Below are 20,662 nucleotides of genomic sequence, written 5' to 3'. Positions count from 1 at the left end.
GGCAGAACTCAATTGCAACTTCTACCTCTTTTCCCGTAAGGGAGTGAATTCAAATAGTGGGGATGGTGAGGGTGGTGGAAAGGAAACAGGCGAAAAAGAGGGCTTTTTAAACTGAAAATAACAAGCTCATTAGTCAACACCTTGAGGATTATGGCTCAAGAATGTCTGGGTGGCATTTTTGCAGAACTCTGCATCCAAGGGTATGAAATAAAATAATTGCGCTTGAGCAACTGGCTGCCATCATGTCTCCACACCGTTGCCAAAGCAGGAAACCCAAGAGCATTGTGAATAGTTTGATTTTCCATCTTTCCGGCCTGCGGGGCTGGTGATGAAACCCTGGTGTTGGTTATTATGGTTAATTTTAGCAGTGATAATGATATTTGCTGTACTAACAATCCTAAAAATTAACTGAGTTATTTCAGCTTAAAAGATCTTCCCCATCTGCCTTTACATTTAATTTTACAACAACCCTGGGAGTAGTCAGCCCAGGTAGAATTCTACCCACTTTATTTTTTTTTATTGAAGTATAGTTGATTTACAATGTTCTGTTAATTTCTGCTGTACAGCACAGTGATTCAGTTATACGTATGCATACATATATAGATTCCTTTTCATATTCTTTTTCATTATAAGTTATTACAAGGTATTGAATATAATCCCTGTGCTATACAGTAGGACGTTGTTGTTTATCTGTTTTATATATAGTAGTTAGTATCTGCCAATCCCAGACTCCCAGTTTATCCCTCCCCACTCCCTTTTTCCCCAGTAACCATTGTTTGTATTCTATGTCTGTGAGTCTGTTTCTGTTTTGTAAATAAGTTCATTTGTGTCCTTTTTTTAGATTCCACATATAAATGATATCATATGGTATTTTTCTTTCTCTTTCTGGCTCACTTCAATTAGTATGATGATCTCCATGTCCAACAATGTTGCTGCAAATGGCATTATTTTATTCTTTTTTATGGCTGAGTAGTATTCCATTGTATAAATATACCACAGTTTCTTTATCCAGTCATCTGTTGATGGACATTTAGGTTGCTTCCATATCTTGGCTATTGTAAATAGTGCTGCCATGAACATCAGGGTGCACGTATCTTTTTGAATTAGAGTTTCCTCTGGATATATGCCCAGGAGTGGGATCGCTGGATCATATGGTAATTCAATTTTGTTTTTAAAGGAATTTCCATACTGTTTTCCATAGTGGCTGCATTAAGCATTATACCCATTTTAGAGGAAACAGACTCAGAAGGGGCAGTCCATGCTCACACAACTGCCTCCTGCGTTTCCCAATTCTTCCTGGCTGTGCTCTTTTGGCACTTGAGGGGACCCAATAAATAATTCCACTTTTTGTGCCCGAATTCAGAGCCAACTGAGAGGCAGAGACACAGGATGATGATAGAAATATCAGCTTAATTATGGGTAAATACTGGAGTGGGCCAGGATCATGACTGCTGGCGTCTCAGAGACCCCCCTGCTGAATCACAGCTTGACTCCAAGTAAGACATATCTTTGAGGCATTGCTGTTCTCACAAAAGGAGAGGTCTCCAGGGATCCACCATCAAAAACAAACAAGCAGTCCTGATCTGGTCCTAGAGTGGCTGGGACCCCGTCTGTGGCAGCTAGCAACTGGGACTTGATAGCTAAAAGTTGCAGAAGGAGCCCCCCACTCCCCTCAGGGTGGCCGAGGGGGCTGGGAGCTGGGGCTGGGTGGGAGCCAGCCTGGACCGGCAGGTATTGGGCTGGGGTTGGGGAAGAGCCCTGAGGTTTGTGAATGTACTCAATGCCGCTAAATTGTTCCATTTAAAATGATTAATTTTATGTTACGTGAATGTCACTTCAAAAAAATGGATTACCTCAAAATCAATAATATAATTGTTGAAATGAAAACTCAGTGGATAGGTTGAAAACGCACAGTTTTGACACAGTTGAGAAAAAAGTAGGAAACAGAAAGACACATTTGGGGAAATTATTCAGAATGCAACAAAGAGAGAAAAGGAGATGGAAAATATGGGAAATTAAGAGACAGAGAAGCTAGAATGAGATGGTCTAATAAATGCCTAATTAAAGTCAGAAGGTGAGAAGAAAAAGAATGAAGGACAGGCTATATCCAAAGAGATTCAGGTCACATCTATCACGAATAGTATGGTGAGGAAAAATGAACAAATCCTTCATTATAATGGAAGATTTCAATGCATCTCTCTTGATTATTGATATTAAGTAGACAAAAATATATCAGCAATGATGTAACAAATGCAAACACAAGTTTGTTCTAATGGACCTATATAAAATTTGGCATCCAACAATTAGCAAACATGTTTTTTTTCCAAGCATACATGCAGCAGTCAAAAACTAATCATAAAATTTCCCTACATATTTCAAAGCATAAGCATTAAAATAGAATCTCTGTTCACAAAAATTCAACTAGAAGTTTATAACAGGGCACGGAGTTACAGCTCAGCGGTAGAGTGCATGCTTAACATGTGTGAGGTCCTGGGTTCAATCCCCAGTGCCTCCATTAAAGAAAAACAGTTTATAACAGAAGAACTTTTTAGAACATTTTCTATATATTTGAAAAAAAAAACCTTCTAAATGTCTCATGGATCAAGAATAAAACAGCATAGAAGTCCTTAAAATTGAAGGACAATGGAAATGCTAAATATAAAAACTTACAGGATGCTGCAAAAATGTTTCAAGGGAAATTTGTGGTTTTACATTCTTATATCAGAAAAGAAAAAAGGCTGATGAACATAAACAAGTTAAGTATCCAACCTAAGTGGCTGGGGAAAGAACAACAGAACAGCCGCAAAGGAAGCAGAAGAAAGAGTACAGCAAACATATGAGCAGAAATCAGTGAAATAGAAAACATCGAATGCAATAGAAAGATTCAAGTTGGCTTTTCAAGAAGATTAACACATAGAGAAATATCTAGTGTAACAGAAAGGGGAGAAAGAGGGGGAGAGAGAGAGAGAGCGAAGTCATATGTAACATCAGCAGTAAGAGTGAAAAGGGGACATAACTTACAGACATAACAATGTTTAAAAAAGAATAAAATAATGTCATCAAATAATACCACCTATAAATGTGATATTACATAAAATGGACAAATCCCTAGAAAATATGCAACTTACCAAAATTCTGACTAGCTCTATAAAATTAAAAAACAGTTTTCATATGTTTTTAAGAGAGAGTCCTATCAAACATTTAAAAAATTTTAATTAAAAATTTTTTCCTTTTAAAAAATTGAAATATAATTGATATACAATATTATATTAGTTTCAGGTATACTACAAAGTGATTTGATGTTTGCATACATCATGAGATGATTACCCTGACAAGTCTGGTAACCATCTGTCCCCAGACAAAGCTATTACAATTTTATTGGCCATATTCCTTACACTGCATATTATATCCCTGTGGCATGTTTATTTTATAACTGGAAGTGTGTACCTCTTAATCCCCTTAACCTCTTTCTCTACACCCCACCTACTACCCCTCTGGCAACCACCCATTTGTTCTCAGTGTTTATGAGTCTGGTTTCATTTTGTGTTGTTTATTTGTCTTGTTTTTTAGATTCCACATATAAATGAGATCATGCAGTATGTGTAAGCGTTCTGTCAATATTTTAAGGAACAGATTATACTTGCAACTTTATACAAACCATCCAGATAGTAGGAAAAAACAGTCCTCTTTTCACTTCGTTTTATGAAGCTAGTGTATCCTTGATACTAAAACCAGATGAAGACAGAATGGGTTATGAAAATTACACGTCCACTTATATAATAAATATACATACAAAATTGTAAACCAAGTATTAGCAAGTTGAATGAAACAATGATAGTAAGATAAAATTCCACAACCAAGACTTTTTAACAGATAAAAGAGAAAAACGTTTTGACCCTCTCAATAGACACAGAAAAAAATTTGTAAAATTGAACACCCGTTGATAAAAAAGCTCAGTAAATAGAATAGGCTAGAATTCCTGTAAAAGCACTGTGTAAGTGTAATGTGTACAGCATGATAGTTTATTTGACCAATATATATCATGAAATGATGACCACAGTAAGTTTAGTGAACAGTCATCATCTCATATAGATACAAAATAAAGGAAAAGAAAAAATATTTTTCCTTGTGTTAAGCATGCTTGGAAGTTCTCTTACCAATTATCACATATAACACACAGCAGTGTTAATTATGTACATCATGGTGTAAATTATGTTTATAGTACTTATTTATCTTATAATTGGAAGTTTGTACCTTTTGATCACCTTCATCCAATTTCGCCTTTCCTGACTCCGCGCCTCTGGTAACCGCCAAGTATGATTTCTTTTTCTGGGAGTTTGTTTGTTTTTTGTTTTTGACGTATAATTTACCTACAACATGATGTTAGTTCCTGGTGCACAATATAGTGATTCGATATTTCTGTACATTTCAAAAAGATCGCCACGATAAGTCTAGTTACCATTTGTCATACTACGAAGATATTACATAATTATTGACTATATTCCCTGCACTGTACATTTCATATTCATGACTCATTTATTTTGCACCTGGAAATTTGTATTTCTTGATCTCCCTCATCTGTTTCTCTCATACCCCCAGCCCCTTCCCTCTGGCAACCATTTGTTTGTTCTCTGTATCTATGAGTCTGTTTTTGTTTTGTTGTGTTTGTTCATTTGTCTTGTTTTTTGGATTCCACATGTAAATGAAATCATATGGTATTTGTCTTTCTCTGTCTGACTTATTTCACTTGACGTAATACTCTCAAGGTCCATCCATTTTGTTGCACGTGGCAAGATATCATTCTTTTTAGTGGCTGAGTCTTCGTTTTAAAATCAACTTCATCTGATGTAAATATTGTTACCCTAGATTTTTTTTTGTTTCCATTTGCATGAAAATACCTTTTCCCATCTCCTCACCCTCAGTCCGTGTGTGTTATTAGATCTAAAGTGAGTCTCTTGTAGGCAGCATATGTATAGGTCTTGTTTTTTTCTCCATTCAACTACTCTGAGTCTTTTTATTGGAGGATTTAGTTCATTTACATTTAACATAATTATTGATAGGTATGTACTTACTGCCATTTTGTTAATTGGTTTTTTTGGTAGTTCTTTTCTGTTCCTTCTTTTGCTTTCTTCCTTTGTGATTTGTTGACTATTTTTAGTGTTACATTTGGATTCCTTTCTCTTTTTTTGTGTGCGTATCTATGACAGGTTTTTGGTTTGTTGGGCAGGTTATCATGAGGTTTATATATAACTATATAAATAAATTTTAAAAGTATGACTATTTTAAGTTGATGATCTCTAAAATTTAAACACATTCTAACAAATCTGCATTTCATTCCCCCCTTCAATATTTTTGACATCATATCTTACATCTTTTTGTTCTGTCTGTCCTTTCACTACTTATTATGGATATAAATTATTTTTTACTGTTTTTTCCTTTTGATCTTTCTACTAGCTTTACAAGTGGTTGATCGACTACCTTTACAGTATATTTTACTTTACCAATGAGACATTTCCTTTTGTAATTTTCATTTCTCTGGTTGTGGTCTTTTCCACTTGGAAGAGTCCCTTTAGCATTTCTTGTAAAGCCTGTTTAGTTGTGCTGAACTCTTTTAGTTTTTGCTTGTCTATGAACCTCTTTCTCTCTTCTTCAAATCTGAATTATAGCTTTGCTGGGTAGAGTATTCTTGGTTTTTTTCCTTTCATAACTAAGTATGTCATTCCACTCTTCAGTTCTGCAAAGTTTCTGCTGAAAAGTCTTACGGAAGTTCCTTTCTATGTAACTAGTTTCTTTCCCCTTGCTGCCTTTAAGTTTCTCTCTTTATCTTTAATTTTTGCTATTTTAATTACAATGTGTCTTGGTGTGTATCGCTTTGGGTTCATCTTGTTTGAGACTCTGTACTTCCTGGACTTGGATGTCTGTTTCCATTCCCAGGTTAGGAAATTTTTCAGCTATTACTTTTTTCAAGTAAGCTCTCTGCCCCTTTCTCTTTCTCTTCTCCTTCTGGGAACCCTATAATGCAAATGTTAGTACCCTTGATATTGTCCCAGAAGTCTCCTAAACTATCCTTATTTTTTAAAAACATTTTTCTTTTCTGTGTTCATCTTGGGTGATTTCCACTACTCTGTCTTTCATGAATCTGTTCCTCTGTATCATTTGATCTACTGTTGATTCCTTCTACTATATTTTTTCTTCATCTCTGGGCTTTTCTTTATATTTTCGCTTTGTTAGAAGTTTCTAACTTCTCACTGTGTTTACTCATTCTTCTCCTGAGTTCTCCAAGCATCTTTACTATTTTAACCTTGAACTCTTTATTGGGTAGATCACTTACCTCCACTTTGCTTAGTTCTTCTTCTGGGGCTTTATCTAGCTCCTTCATTTGGACAATGTTCCTCTGTTGCCTCATTTTGCCTAATTCTCTGTTTTTATTTCTATGTACTAGGGTGTAAGGTATGTAGGTTACTTTATCTGATCTTGGAGAAGGAGCCTTATGTTGGCGATGTCCTATGGGCCCAGCAGGACACTCCCCTCTGGTCACCAGAGCTATATGCTCTAGGGGTGCTTCCTGTGAGGGTTACATGGGCCCTTCTGTTGTCGGGGGGTGACCACTGTGGGTGCACTGGTGGGCGGGTCTGGTCCTGACCCTCTTAGCTGCCAGGTTCTGCCTTATGTGGAGGCTGCTTGCCTGCTGATGGGCAGGGCTGATCCTGGCCTGGCTGGCAAAGGGGCCCAGGAGGTTCTGGAGCTGGTGGAGGCTTGCTGGAGGGTGGGGCTGGGTCACCGTGTGGCTGGTGGGTTGGCCTAGGGGGTGTCCTGAAACTTGTGCTAACTAGTAAAGTGGGCAGGTAAGTCCCTGGTGCTAACAGGTCAGAGGGAGGACTGCAGAATGCAGTGTGCCAGTGCCAGCACTATTGTCCTTGTGCTGGAATGAGCTCTTAGAATGGCTGCTGCCAGCATCTATATCCCCAGGGTGAGCTCCAGTTTCCTCCTTCCTCTCTAGGAGGCTCGCTAAGATTGGCAAGTGGGTATGACCTAGGCTCTTTTCAAATTAGTGCCCCTTTCTGGGTCTTGGAGTGTGGGAGATTTTGTGTGCGCCCTTTAATTGCGGAGTCTCTGTTTCCCACCAGCCTCCAATTCTGTTTGCAAGCCCCACTAGGCCTTCAGAGCCAGGTGTTCTGGGGGGCTCATCTTCCCATGCAGGACCCCCAGGCTGGGGAACCCAGTGTGGGGCTCAGACCCCTCCCTCCTTGGGGAGAACCTCTGCAGGTGTGATCATCCTCCTGTTTGTGGGTCGCCCAGCTGGGGGTGTGGGTTTTCACCATGCCACACCTCACCCACCTCATTGTGGTTCCTTCTTTGTATCTTTATCTGTGGAAAATCTTTTCTGTTAGTCTTTGGGTGGTTCTTACCAATAGTCGCTCCGTGAATAGTTGTAATTGTGGTGTGCCTGTCAGGGGAGGCAAGCTCATTGTCCTCCTACTCTGCAATCTTGGCCATCCATCCCCCTCAACCCCGAACTAGTCCAAGTTCCTTTAAATGGCTTACACAGACGTCCTTTCCTGCTGAGTCTTACGCACTTTCCCGGGAGGAGATTGTGCCCTGTTACTGGGCCTTGACTGCTGTGTATCTGAGTCATCTTGGCAATTTCAGTTCCCCATGCGGAGCAGAGGCCCTGGCCTGTTTGCTGAGAGCATGCTCTTGCATACATCGCTTGCAACCTAGGGAGTCCAGATTGATGCACCCTTCATTCTGTAGAGGAGACTAATACACCTTTCATTCCATGTTTGGGGAAACTGCCCTGGTTCTCAGGAGCTGTCTTTAGGTTGAAAGTGTCAGGAAACCTGTCCCAACTAGGCTTAGATGAGCAAGAGAATGTGCTGGCCCACACAACTGAACAATCCAGGGGTTATGTCATCTTCAGGTGAGGCTATACCCAGGATTCTACTTAACTGAGACCTGGTTTCTCTTTCCCCTTTTCAATGCCTCTTCTTCTGTGTTGGCCCCGTTCTCATAAGCCTTCTCCTCATGCTCCCCAAATGGCGGTCAGTAGTTTCCAGGGAATCTCTTTCTTAGCGGACCAGATGACTGCCTGCTCCTGTCTCATTGGCTTTGAATGGAGTAGTGCCCATCACCAGCCCAGGGGAAGGGATTTCCTGAGTCCATGGCTTGGCTTAAGCCAATCAGCTTCTCCCCTCACCCCTTACTTCTGGGAACAGAATGGCCATCAACTCCAGGGAAAAGCCCACAGATGGATAAGGGAGGAGGAGAAAATTGAGTGACAGCTCCCAAAACACGGCAGAAAGATGCAGGGAAACCCCAAAATGAGAAAATCCTTTACACTTGGACATGATAACAGAAGATAAGAATGTTGGGACTGCAAAGCTCAGCCACCACATCTCAGCAGGAGCAGGGCACAGAGATTGGCAGGAGAATTCTGGTCCAGGGAGAGCAAGCTCATAGCTCCTGGTATGGGTGCTTTGAGTGGGCAGGGAGGGGAGAGCTGGAATAGCACAGATGGGACAGACTTCAAGGTTAATTGGAAAAAAAACTTTTAATTAATTCATCCATTCATTTATTCAATAGTATTTGAAAGACCCACTATTCTGTATACTAACAAACAAACCAGTGGTTTCTAGTGTTCTTGTCCTGGCTCTGCCAACCGCGTGCTGTGTGAACTTAATCAAATCATTTCCCCTCTGAGCTTTAGTTTCCTTATCTGTAGAGTGAGGGTACTGGATCTGTGCAGAGGGCTCACACATTTTGGGGGCTCACTGAAGAGTGTACCTCTGACTGACAGCCTGTTCCCAGTGCCAGTCAATTGTCACTAGGAGAAAATGCCAGGGAATTTTCTTGCCATATCTTTTGGATTTTTTTTTCAAGAAAAAAAAGTCTGTATTTTTATATAAAATCTGATTTTCCCATGTTAATATCTAATCCACAATTTTAAGTGACTGTAGAGGCCAAATAAAACACGTCTGCGGGCCAGTTTGTTTCCTCTCACTAGATGGTCTGTAAAGTCCTTCTGGCTTAGCTAGTCATTGGTGACTTCTAGCAAAGGAAGGTAGGTGGTAGGGGAAAGGTCTGAGCCCTTCTAGCTGTGGCTGAAAAAGAAAAAAACCAACAAGCAAAATACTGGATTAATAGATACCTACAGAGCTACGAGAATTTGGCAGCAGTCTCTTCTTTCTGTATACTCTGGAGGCTGTCTCTACTCCTTCTTCATTTCACATCCCCTAATATGCTGTCTGATCTTTATTCAGCTGAGCCAATCTGTGTCTATGTGACTTGGCCCTCTAGGGATAGTACCAAAGGAAGGAACTCCCCCAAAGGGAAGCTACTTCACCTTCATCCATCCTCCTATCTATCCATCCATCCATCCAACCACACATCCATCCACACATCCATCCATCCATCCATCCACCCACCCACCCACACATCTGTGAAACCATTGGTTTACAAATTGTTGAATATCAATTTGTTTCATGCTGTGCTGGGTACCAGGGCCCTTTATTCAGTCAGTGGCCTCTTCCTTACTCAGCGCTTCCAAACTGCTTCATAGAATATAAATTCTCCTACTGGCTAGTCAAATCCTAGGGAGAAAGATCATTGTTTTCTATGCCACATTGTCAGGGCTGTTTTGTTAATGCCTTGGATGCATCTCTCAATCAGGAGTTAAGCACTCACAGGACCATCAGCTCTTTATCTAAAGACTCAATGATTTAAGCACCCTTCCCGCTTACAATTCCTCCATAATATGTTGCAAAGGCAAAATTTCTACATTCTTAGGCCTTCCAGAAGGTTAGCAGATGGATGTGGGGCCCATAGAGAATATGCTTCACCTGGCAAATGGGATGTTTTGAAGAATGGTTTTAGAACTGCAAGTACCTCGTTGAATGCCAACCCCTCCTTCCATTTATTCCATTAAGTAATGAACTGAATAAGGAGGCTCTGAAAGCACATAGGTCCCAGTCTGCTTTTCCTCTGCTCCTGGATTTGTGGTGGTTTTCTTTCCCGTGACAGTCTCCGGTGTCTGAGCCCAGGTCTCCATGTAGCAATTAGATCTTGTGTATTTAATTTGGAGCTCTTAATAAGCTGGGGGGGCGGGGTAGAGACTGTGAGGGAAGGATGGAATTAAAACCACATCCTGGGGTAATGGGATCTCCATGGGGCCTCACTTTTTTTCCTTCTCCCAGACCCTGCTGATCCTCTGCCCTCCTGTTTTGGAGAGAAACGCATCTCTGTTTGCCTAGTGGAAGTCTGTGGAAAATCCAGTTCACAATCCATAGTAAGCTTGGTGGCAGACACCCGCCCAGAGCGGGAGAGCTGCCTGGAGGGAACACGCTCATTTATGATCACATTTGGGTGACTGCAGGCTCGCTTTTCCGGCAGAGGGGAGCTGGGCAGGAAGGGGAGGTGGGAGGGCTTTCCCACAAACAGAGAACCTTGACAGGACAGTGCGTCTGTCTCCAAGGCTGCGAGTGTGGAATGGAAGACGGCTCTGAGAGATGCGGCCCTTGGGAGAACATATGGTGGGAAAAGTCAGGGAGCGAATCTGAATGCCGGGAAACTCTCTATACAGGGACTGGCTGACACTCAGTAAAATCAAGTCCCGATTCTCCAGAGTTGGCCGTGTAGAGGGAAACTTACACTTGTGGATCAGAATTGGGCTCTGAAGTCTCATTTGTCCCCCTGGGATTTGGCTCCCCTTGACTCTGTCACTAAAGAGCTCTGTGGCCACTCCCCACTGGCTTTAGGTGGCTGGCCCAGCCTGAGTGGAATTGAGATCATTGTCTCAATTTCCCTAAACACAGCTGAGTCAAGATCAGGGTATTTAATGAAACACTGCTCAAGGTTCAGGGATGACAAAGGGGTAATAAACACAGAAAGAAACATGAAACCAACCCCTATGGGTTGACTCTGAGGGTCCCTCTGCCCTGCCCAACCCAGGGCTCTATCCAGACTCTCCATATGTGACAGGGGTCATCTTACTCCACCTTCTCTGTCCTGGGACATGGTCTTACCCTGGGGGCCCCAAGGGACAACTTCCTCAAGCAACATCAAACAAGCCCCCCTAAGAGATTAATGCAGATAGAAGCAGGAAGCTTGATTCGTGGCCTGCCTGCGGTGTCCTGGGTGTCCTGGGTGTCCTGGGGTGCTCTCTCTGGCAGCAGCATAAGGTCATGAGGCTCTCCATAAGGACAAGTGTCCCACTGTTGCTTCGTGGTGGGTTCTTTTTTTACTCTTTTGATTTCTTAAATTGCTCAGAAACCAGACTATTTTGGGGAGGCCCACCAGAGGCATCTATCTATTGGGGCTCCCACCAGAGACACAGCACTGAAATCAAGATACCAGTGTGATGGAGAAAAACACCAAACCATCCAAATGGAGCTTAATTCATTAAATTGTTAGGTTTCTTGGCAGGTCCTTGACTGAGGCTTCCTTCCCGGGTTTGCCGGCTCCATAAATCACAATAAGGAGGTGGGACCGAGGAAGCCTGGCCCACTCCCAGCGCTTCAGCTGTGGAGCCAGCTTCCCCAGGGGCTGAGAGAGGTCGTGGTCTTGACATTGGGTTTCTTGCAATCCTGTGATCACAGGAGAGGGCTGGGGTGAGGGCTGCTGGCCTCCGGGATTCCCCTTATGCTGAGGCTAAGTGACGTGGTAGGGTCAGCTGGCTGCCTGGTTAAGTTTGCTGATTGCGACTTGGTCTCTGCTTCTGTGAGGGTCTTATTCATTCTCTCAAGGGCAGCTCCCATTCCTGGGAGCATCATACAGGTGACTGGGGATGCAGCACCGAGCAGCCCAGACTGGACTCCTCCCTCATGAAACTCACGTCCCACTGGAAGAGGCAGGTGATCCAGGTATCAAGTAAGTGCCACAGTTTCGTGCTAAGTGGGTTCCAAATGATCCAATTATAAAATGAGAGGCCGTGTTCCTGTGAGGTTAATGAAAAGTGAATTATCTGGTGGGGAGGGAGATAATGAGGGAGACTCTGCATATGTAGGGGCGTGGGAAATTTCTGCACCTTCTGTTCAATATTGCTATGAACCTGAAACTGTTCTAAAAAAAGTCTATTAGAAAATTCTGATCTGGGAACATGGTTTCTTAGCATCATCAAGAAAAGGAGGGGCTAGACAGCCACTGTCACTGTCCCCAAAGAAGTTCTGTATAAAATAATTTTCAAAGTGGAGCAGGTACCTCTGCGGTGCCGAGAAAAGTTCCAAGTGGTGGCAGGGCTCGCAGCAAGGAGCCCAGTCAGGAGCTGTAATAGAGGTCCTGTATGAAATAATTTAAACAGACATATTAAATAATTTTAAAGGAAAAGGTCATAGTATAAGAAGGCTTTGAAATGGATACATTTTTAGTATGGAGACTTCATTTTTATTTTGCAGACTTCATCTTTATTTTGCAGGTCGAAATAAAGCAAACATTATATTTTAAAAAACTCCTTGATACCTTGCCTCCCAACCAGCTGGGCAGAGAGGGAAGACCCAGAGCCCTCCCTGAGGCATGGAAGCCTCTGGGGGCACCTTGGAGTAAGGAGGTGGTGGTGCTGGAGGGGTAAAGGTGCTTCCTTGAAGCCATGCACCTACTCTGGCTGGGCGGCTGCCCCTCCGGAGGCCCCAGGTTCCCAGTGGGTCAATGCTGGTCTTAGATGGGCTGTGCCTGGCATTTCAGGTGCTTCTCCCCAACTTCCCAGCAGGCCTCCCTCCCACTGCTCTCATCTGACCCTCAGGTGGACCCTCAGTTTGCAGCACCAGGAGGCTGGACCAGAAAAAAGTAGAGAAATGGCCAGGAGTAGAGGGCTTTCCATGGTATCCGTAAGGGGTTAATGTCATCATTCATTCAACTGTTTTTTATTGAGCACCTACTATGCTGCAGGGTCTCTGCCAAGATATGTCATGGTAAACCAGAGGGATGGTGCCAACCCTCAAGGGTTGTTGTTTAATGTAGTTAGTTCTATAGTAGTGAAATAATCACAATAGCTACTAAGTGTTTGAATTCTGTTTGCCAGGCACTATGCTAAGTTACTTTCTGTGGAATTTCTTACTTGATTTTCGAATAGCCTTATGAAATAGGTACTATTAATACCTCTAGTTTTTTTCTTGAGGGTGCAATGTACAAGATAGTGACCATAGTTAGTAACCCAGTTTTTTATATTTGAAATTTGCTAACAGAGTACATCTTAAAAGTTCCCATCACAAGAAAAAAATTTTTTTTGTAACTATATATGGTAACTGATGTTAATGAGATGTACTGTGGTGATCATTTCACAATATATACAAATATCAAATCATTCTGTTGTACACCTGAAACTCACATAATGTTAGCTGTCAATTATGTCTCAATAATTACAAAAGAAGATTAACAAGTTTTGGAGATCTGATGTACAGCATGGTGATTAGAGCTAATAATACTGTATTATGTACTTGAATGTTGCTAACAGAGTAGATCTTAAATGTTCTCACCACAAAAAAGAAATGCTAATTTTGTGACAGGAAGGGGGAGAGTTGGCTTAGGCTATAGTGGTAATCGTCTTATTACATATAAATAGATCAAATCAATACTTGTACACCTTAAACACATGCAATGTGCTGTCTTATGAAAGCTGGGGAAAAACTGCAGCAAAAAGAAAACCAAAACCAAATCCCAAACCCTGCCTCCATTTTACAGATGGGGAAACTGACACTTAGAAGTCAAATCCATTATTAAGGGTCCCTTAGCTAGTCAGTGAAGGCGCCAGGATTTGAAGGCCACCTCTGGACTCTGGAGGTGACACCCTCAACCAAGACACCACCACATCTTTAGAACTTCAGCAGAGGCGGGGGCGAGGGTGTGTGTGGTGCTCATAACCTTGGCCGTTCAAGGAAGTTTTCCCAAGATGGAGTAACATCTAAGCTGTAACATCCTGGAGGAAGAGAGTTGAGCAGGTGAAATGTGTGGGAGGGATTGTACAGGGATGGGTGTGGGGAGGGGAAGGGGAACAGTGTGCAAAGCCTGGAACACCTACTCTGCGTCCCACCTGATTGGTGCCAGGTGAGATGGACCACTTACCCTCTGGGACCATGGGCATCTCCAAGACAAGGGCTGTGTTCACTTGTGTATTCCCAGCACCCAGCCTGGTGTCAGGCTTAAAGTAGGGCTCACAGATATTTCCAGACCAGGGGACTTTCAGGGGAGGTGCCCAGTGACAGGGAAGAAGGACCGAGCCAACACCCCTTCCTGGCAGCACCTTCCCTTGTGCTTTGCCAGGAAAATGGGGCCACACCCTTCCCACAGGCCCTACGGTGCCACCCTTACCTCAGTTTGGACAAGGTGTTCAAATATCAATCAGCCAGTGGCTCCTAACCTTTCTGAGGCTGCACATGCCTTTGAATGGCTGCGGAAAGCATTCCCTGCAGAGAGTGCACCTCCTGCCCCCTCATGGTTTGTCCCAGAGGCCCTGTCCCTTGAGCCCCACCTGAGAGGGTGCCCCGTGTGGAGTCTAGACCCGCCTCCTCCCACTCCGCCTGGCCATTCTTTCTCCGGACTCTCTGGCACCTGCTCGGTCCGGTGATCCAGCCCCACCTGGGAAAACTCTCGAGCAGACTCCGCTTCTCTCTCCTGTGCCCACAGTCCGTGGGGGGAGCCTGCCTGGCTGGAGGGAGTGAGGGGTGGTGATAGGCAGGCCTGACACTCGCCGCAGCTGGAGGGGGGCTGGTCGTCAGGGCTGCACAGACCTTGGTGACAACCTTGACCTTTGCCCTGAGAGCAGCACAAGCCACTGAAGGGGTTTAGGCAGGGGAATGACATGATTCCATTTCTGTTTTCAGAAGGCCGCTCTGGCTGTGGTGTCGAGGGCACTAGTAGCAACAGAGAGCAGCGTGGAGCTGGTGATGGGATGGAGGCGAAGGATGACAGTGGCCCAGGGAGGGAGGATGGGGCGGAGACCGGTGCCTGGACTCAAAAGTGGGGCAGAGTTGATGGGAGGTTGGCTGGGTTGGGAGTGGTCCAGGCAGGCTGAGGGGCGCTGGGCATGTGCCAGGATCACCCACCCCATGAAGATCGGGAGTCAGCGCTGGGCACGTAGAATGTTAGGTCCCTGAAGATGTCCAAGAGGAGACCAGGAGAGGCTGGTGGACAGACTATTCAGGAACCTGGGAGAAAGATCTAGGTAAAAGACTTAATTTGAGAACTAAGTCTAGGTCATGGAAACAAAGGTGGTGCTCAGGAAATATGCACAAAAGAAGAAGAGGAGAAGCCTGAAGTGGAGCTTTGAGAAATACCCACACTTACAGGATAGTCAATTGGAAGAAGAGCTTCTCTGAGTTTTCCTGTCTGTAAAATGGGTATGATGATGCCAGTTGCTGTAAGGATTAGGGAAGATGAAGTAAGTAAGATGTTTGACACGTTGGTACTCATTGATGGATCTTGTATGTAATGTGTTTCCACAGTGGCTTTCCTCCTGGGTCATGTTGGTTTATTACTGGCTCTTCAAAAGATATGACCAGAGGCCAGGACTTCATCACTGCTGACTGCAGTCCTCCAGCAGACATCAGGTTCTGTTAATGCAGCCCAAGGTTACATGCACTGCTGCTTAACGTGGGCCCAGCCAAGAACACTGTATCTTTGTGAGGGATGCTCTGAACTCAAAAGCCTTTACGGTAATATGTAAAGGAGGGGACCACGGCCTGTGGCTGGAGCCAGGGACAGTCCTCAGACCTAGCGTCTACTCCTGTCCTTTCTAGAAAGGGCAGGTAAATTGGTGAGCATCTCCAGCCCTTCAGTTCTCTGGACTTCCCAGGCAGGTTTCAGGAAAGGGAGAATGAGGCTGGTGATGGGGAATGTGGAGGGAAGGGTCAGGGTTGAGGAGAGGCTGGGATGAGGAGGGATCTCTAGGCAAGGGTGTGGAGTCTCTGGGCCGCCCTATCTAAGTCTCTTACATTTTTCAGAGATCCTGGGGCCATGTCTGCTGCTTGGACTGTGTCTGGGAAGCTGGACTCCTGGCTGGTGGGCAGTGGGCTGGAGCGACACTGCCCCCTCATGGTCTCCTCTGTAAGTGCAGCCAGTGGACCCTTCCCAGAGCTGGGAGCTGCCTTCAGACGCCCCACCCCACCTCTTCTGAGGTCCGCAGGCTGCCTCTGGAGCAGCCCATCAGCTGACTTTATAGTCCTTGGCTGTCTTTGGCAGCCTGTAAGTCTGTCTCCAGCTGTGTGTACCTACGCGTGTCCCTTTGTTTCTGGCTTACGTTAGCTGTTGTTGTCGGGTGTATCTCGGTCCTGCTGGTTGGGGCTGTCTGTCCCTGTGTCTGTGATCAGCACCTCCTGCCTCTCTTCTAGCAGTCTCTGCCTGGGTCTCTGTTTCTGCCTCTTCTTCTGTCTCTGACTTGCTCCCTGCCCCCCTCCACCATCCCTGTGTCCTGGAGCTGGGGTCGCGGCTGCCTTCTCCCAGAGTTGGACTGATTCTTGGGAAAGACTGAGCTTTTCAGCTTTTTCCATGATTATTCAGGAACTCCTGGAGGGATGAGGGCTAAAGCCCCACCCAGCAGTGGCCTCAGAGAGGATGTGGGAGGTCAGTGGAGTCTCAGGCTGGGCTGGGGATGGTGACGAGATTTTCCAAAATATGCTCATGGGGCCAGAGTGGGGCTGGGCGCATTCCTGTGGATGTCTAGGAAGAGGAATGAGCCAGCCAGCTGGCCGCCAGTGTGGAGGGGGCTGTTCTGGCTGCTGCCTGTGTGCAGAGCCTTCCCACTCTCCCCAGTCCTCAGCAGGCTTTCTGTTGCCTCAGGGCCTTTGCACAAACTGCTTCTCCTTGAGTAGTCTTTCTCCTCAGCCTTTAGAAACCACTTTCTTTAAGAAGTCCTCCCTGACTCACAGTGTCTGAGATGGGACCCTCCTCTGTGTGAGGGCAACGTCCTCTACTTGGCTTAATGTTACCTGGTGGCAGTCCTGCCCCCCGACTCGTGTGTCTGTTCTGGGGAGGGGTGGGTGGGAGTCTCCGTGTGCATAGGCAGGGAAGCAGCAAGCGGCAGCGACAGGGAGGAGTGGGGGGAACATGGGCAACCCACATGGATCAGGTTACCTCCCCACCCCCCGCAAAACACACAGTTGCTCTGCCTGTTTCTGCCCTGCTCTTTCTTCCTCCAGGTTTTCCCATATCTTTGTGCCAGAGACCCTAGAATTTCCAGGAGAATCTCCTGTCTGGCTTCTGGCCCAGAAACAGGCCCCGAGGAGGTGGTGGGGGAAGAGCTGCCTGCTTATCTGTCTGTTGGGTCCTCTGAGCAGCATAGGGGACGGGGCTGCCTGTGGGCATCCCAGGGCCGGGGAGAATGGGTGGAGTAGGGGGGCGAGGGACACTTGTAGCCCGAGCCCTCCGTGGGGGAGTGGCTGTGTCTCAGTGTGACTGTGACGCGGGGCGGGCAGGAGGGACAGTGTCCCTGAGGTTCTCACCTTGGCTGTGAATCTGCCTGCAGCCCTGCGTTGTCCCCAGGATCACGGCCTTCCCAAGTACCTTGCAAGAGGGCCAAGGCCCAGCCCTGCCTCCCCAAGGGCCCCCAAACATACCCCAGGAAAGGGAAAAGGAAACACTCAGAGGAGGAACTCTGGTGCACAGCGGGCGAGGGGCCCACCCCCCTTTATTTTGGGCGGGCTACCTGGACCTCCTTTGAAGGCTGAAACCTGCTGTTGTCTGGCTGTGGGGCCCTGAGTGATGGGGCTAGGAGGCTGGAAGGCGCTGTTGAGAAGTGAGGGGGGCTGTTATGAATGATGAGGGGCTGTGAGGGGGCCTGGAGGGGGAGGTGCTGGGTGAAATTAGAAATCTACTGGTGGAATCTGGTCCAGGACCCCTTGGATCACAGACCTGAGGTCACTCACTGAGCGCTGGCTTCAGAGTTGAGGCTGGAAGCCCACGGCTGGGGCAGGGCAGGGCTGGGGGCTGCATCTGAGTTCCAGCTCAGGATCCCTGGCTCACCCAGAGATGTGGGCTTTGGACTTGGGAGCTGAGTTCAAGTCCCAGCTGGAGACCCAGGCCCTGTCTCTGGTCACTCTAGGCCTCAGATTCCTCACCTGTGAGGAATGGGGAGGCCAATACCTGCGGGACACTGTGAATGGATGTGAAAAAGTGCCTGCACACAGCAGTGCCCGGGGTCACCTCCCTCCTCCTTTGACCCCTAGGTGGTCCTGGAGCTTTCCAGCTGGGTGGGCAGGGCTGGAGGTCTCCCCCGGCTGCCGCGGTCCGTGGAGACCAGGAGACGCTGCTCAGTGCCCCCCCTCCCAAGTCCGTGAGTCACAGGCAGGCTCACCTGGCCAGCTGTGCCACCTGTGGCCACCATGTGCCACTCACATGGCGTGCACCCTCCTCCACTTGCGGTGGCTGCCTTTTGATTTGGGGGCGGGAGCAGCTTCCTCCGTCCCGCCCTCACCCAGCTGGGCAGGTGTCCCCCGTGAAGCCCATGGAACAGTGCGTAGGCTGTTGTCCCTGGAGCCTTGCTGTTCGGACAAAGTTGGGTGATGTGTCTGTGCCTGTGGGTGGGTGAGCCCTGCGTTCCCAGCTCGACTGAAGGCCCAGAAGGGCAGGCGTCTCAGAAGCTCTCCCACCTTCCACCCTGGCCCTCCTGTGCCACCGTTTGAGAGTCACCACTTCATTGGGATAAGTGCTGGCTTCTCTCAGGGACGCCTTAATTCTGGTCCTGCAGTGGTGGTCAGGCACCGTCGAGTGTGTTCCCTTGTTTTGTCCATGAGGAAACCAAGGCCCCGAGAACAAGGCAGAGCTCATGGGGTCACTGTGGATTTGGGGCTGAGGGGACAGAGCAATTCATTCAACAAACACGGTGAGGACTTCCTGTGCGTCAGGTGTGTGCAGGGCCGGGGTTCTGGACTCAGGAAGCCATAGACTCACTTTGGAAGGTACATGACCCGATCATAACATCATAGGTCCCGGAGCTGCGGGGGAGGGGAGTGGGAGGAGGCCAGCCTGGATTATGGGCTCCCGGGCGTGGCTGCTCTCCCAGGTCAGTGTGCTGTATGTAGGTCCTGGAGCAAGGGACTGGCTGTCATGCCTCCTTCTTGTTTGTTTGTTTGTTTTAAAATCTGCTATGAGGTGAGGACAGTAACAGCGTGGACACTGTAGGGATGTCGGCAGTTCATATATGAAGCATTTAGAATAGTGCCTGGTATACAGAAAGTGCTGAATAAGTGCTCGCTAGTATCATTCCGGCAGCAGCGTCCCCTGCCTTTGATGTCTTTGGGTCCAATGCACTGATTAGCTACCTTCCTCCCTGGGGAGGTGGCTGGCGGGGAACAGCTGTGTAGGGAAGGGGAGGAGGAGGTTGGGGGCTGGAGGAGGAGGGGAGCCAGGCGGAGGGAAGGCTGGCCAGGACCCACCATGCTCTGGCAAGGCCTGGCCGCTGCCTCCAGGGACACAGCAGGGCACAGAGTTGCCTGGGCTGGGGAGACGCTGGGCTGGGGGATGCTGACCCAGGGCAGGAATGGAGCCAGGCATAGGGTGGGGGGCACAGCAGTTCTTTCCTTTTGAAATTACTAAAGCATCTCTCCTCCACGTTACAAGTTCAAAAAAGATAGAAAGATATCAGATCAGCAATGGAAGTCCCCCCCCTAAAACCCATTCGATCCCCTTAACCTCTCAACTCCTTTTCCAAAACCTACTCCTCAAGATTTAACACCTTTAACGATGTAAATTGCATCCTTTCTAGACCTTTTTATAAATACATATTTGAGCTCCAGTTTCTTCATTTGTAAATGAAGATTTTTTTTTAACTGAAGTATGATTTACAATGTTGTGTTAGTTCCAGGTGTACATACAGCAAAGTGATTCAGTTATATACATACATATATAATATACATATTCTTTTTTCAGATTCTTTTCCATTATAGGTTATTCCAAGATATTGAATACAGTTCCCTGCACTATGCAGTAGGACCTTGTTGTTTATCTATTTTATTTATAGTTGTGTGTATTAGACCTTTTACATATTTTAATAACCTATGTAAACACTTATAAACACCATTTTGTTTCTTAAAAAAAGTAAATTATATAATATTGCATTCATTGTTCTGCAACCTGTCTTTTTTGTCTGAGAAATCCTTCCTTGTCCCACATACAGGTTCCTCCACTGTCTTTCCTGCTGCAGAGCTGCCGTAGCACAGACGGACCAGAATTTATTTGACCATTTCCCCAGTAATGGACATTCGGATGGTTTCCAATCTTTTGCTATTACTAACAAAGCTGCCGCAAACATCCTGTACATATATTTTGTGTCCACGTACAAGTGTCTCTGAGGCTCAATTCCCTAAGAGGCATGGATCCCAGAGCAAGAAGGCTGTGCATTTAAAATTGTGAAGGCTGACGTGCAAACCCCCATGTGTGTACCTGTGTGTTCCGGGACCAGGAGAGCCGTGCTGTGTGGGGAACATGGTGCCCATGACCCAGGTCGCCACACTCTGAAGGATGCTGGCCGCCCCCCAGCTCCCCTATTGCTCCTCTGCCTGCTTCTCATGGGCCTTGGTGCTGCTCTGCAGTTCTACTAAATGGCCCTTGTCCGTCCATCTCCTCTTTCTTCGCTCTTCCCGGAATGCCCCTCTTCACTCTCAGCTGGCGACCTTACCTCCTGTCTCACAGAGGAAGTTGAAGCCACCAGGGAAGAACGTTCATGGTCGCCCAGCACCAC

At 46.3% G+C, this 20,662-nt stretch overlaps 1 long non-coding RNA gene across 1 annotated transcript in view; it reads left to right on the top strand.

Moving 5' to 3' along the window:
* Positions 1 to 20,349, top strand: part of LOC116276732 (uncharacterized) — a 62,577-nt gene extending 42,228 nt beyond the window's left edge. Inside the window, exons 2-4 of the long non-coding RNA XR_012066754.1 lie at positions 10,194 to 10,285; positions 11,742 to 11,865; positions 20,099 to 20,349. This is a non-coding gene — a long non-coding RNA (uncharacterized lncRNA). The remainder of the gene's footprint in view (positions 1 to 10,193; positions 10,286 to 11,741; positions 11,866 to 20,098) is intronic.
* The last annotated feature ends 313 nt before the right edge of the window (positions 20,350 to 20,662 follow it).

The sequence above is a fragment of the Vicugna pacos genome, chromosome 33 (assembly GCF_048564905.1).
Source record: "Vicugna pacos chromosome 33, VicPac4, whole genome shotgun sequence".
Taxonomy (NCBI): Eukaryota; Metazoa; Chordata; class Mammalia; order Artiodactyla; family Camelidae; genus Vicugna; species Vicugna pacos.
Note: the sequence above shows the minus strand (reverse complement) of the source record. Positions and strands in the feature narration are given on the sequence as shown.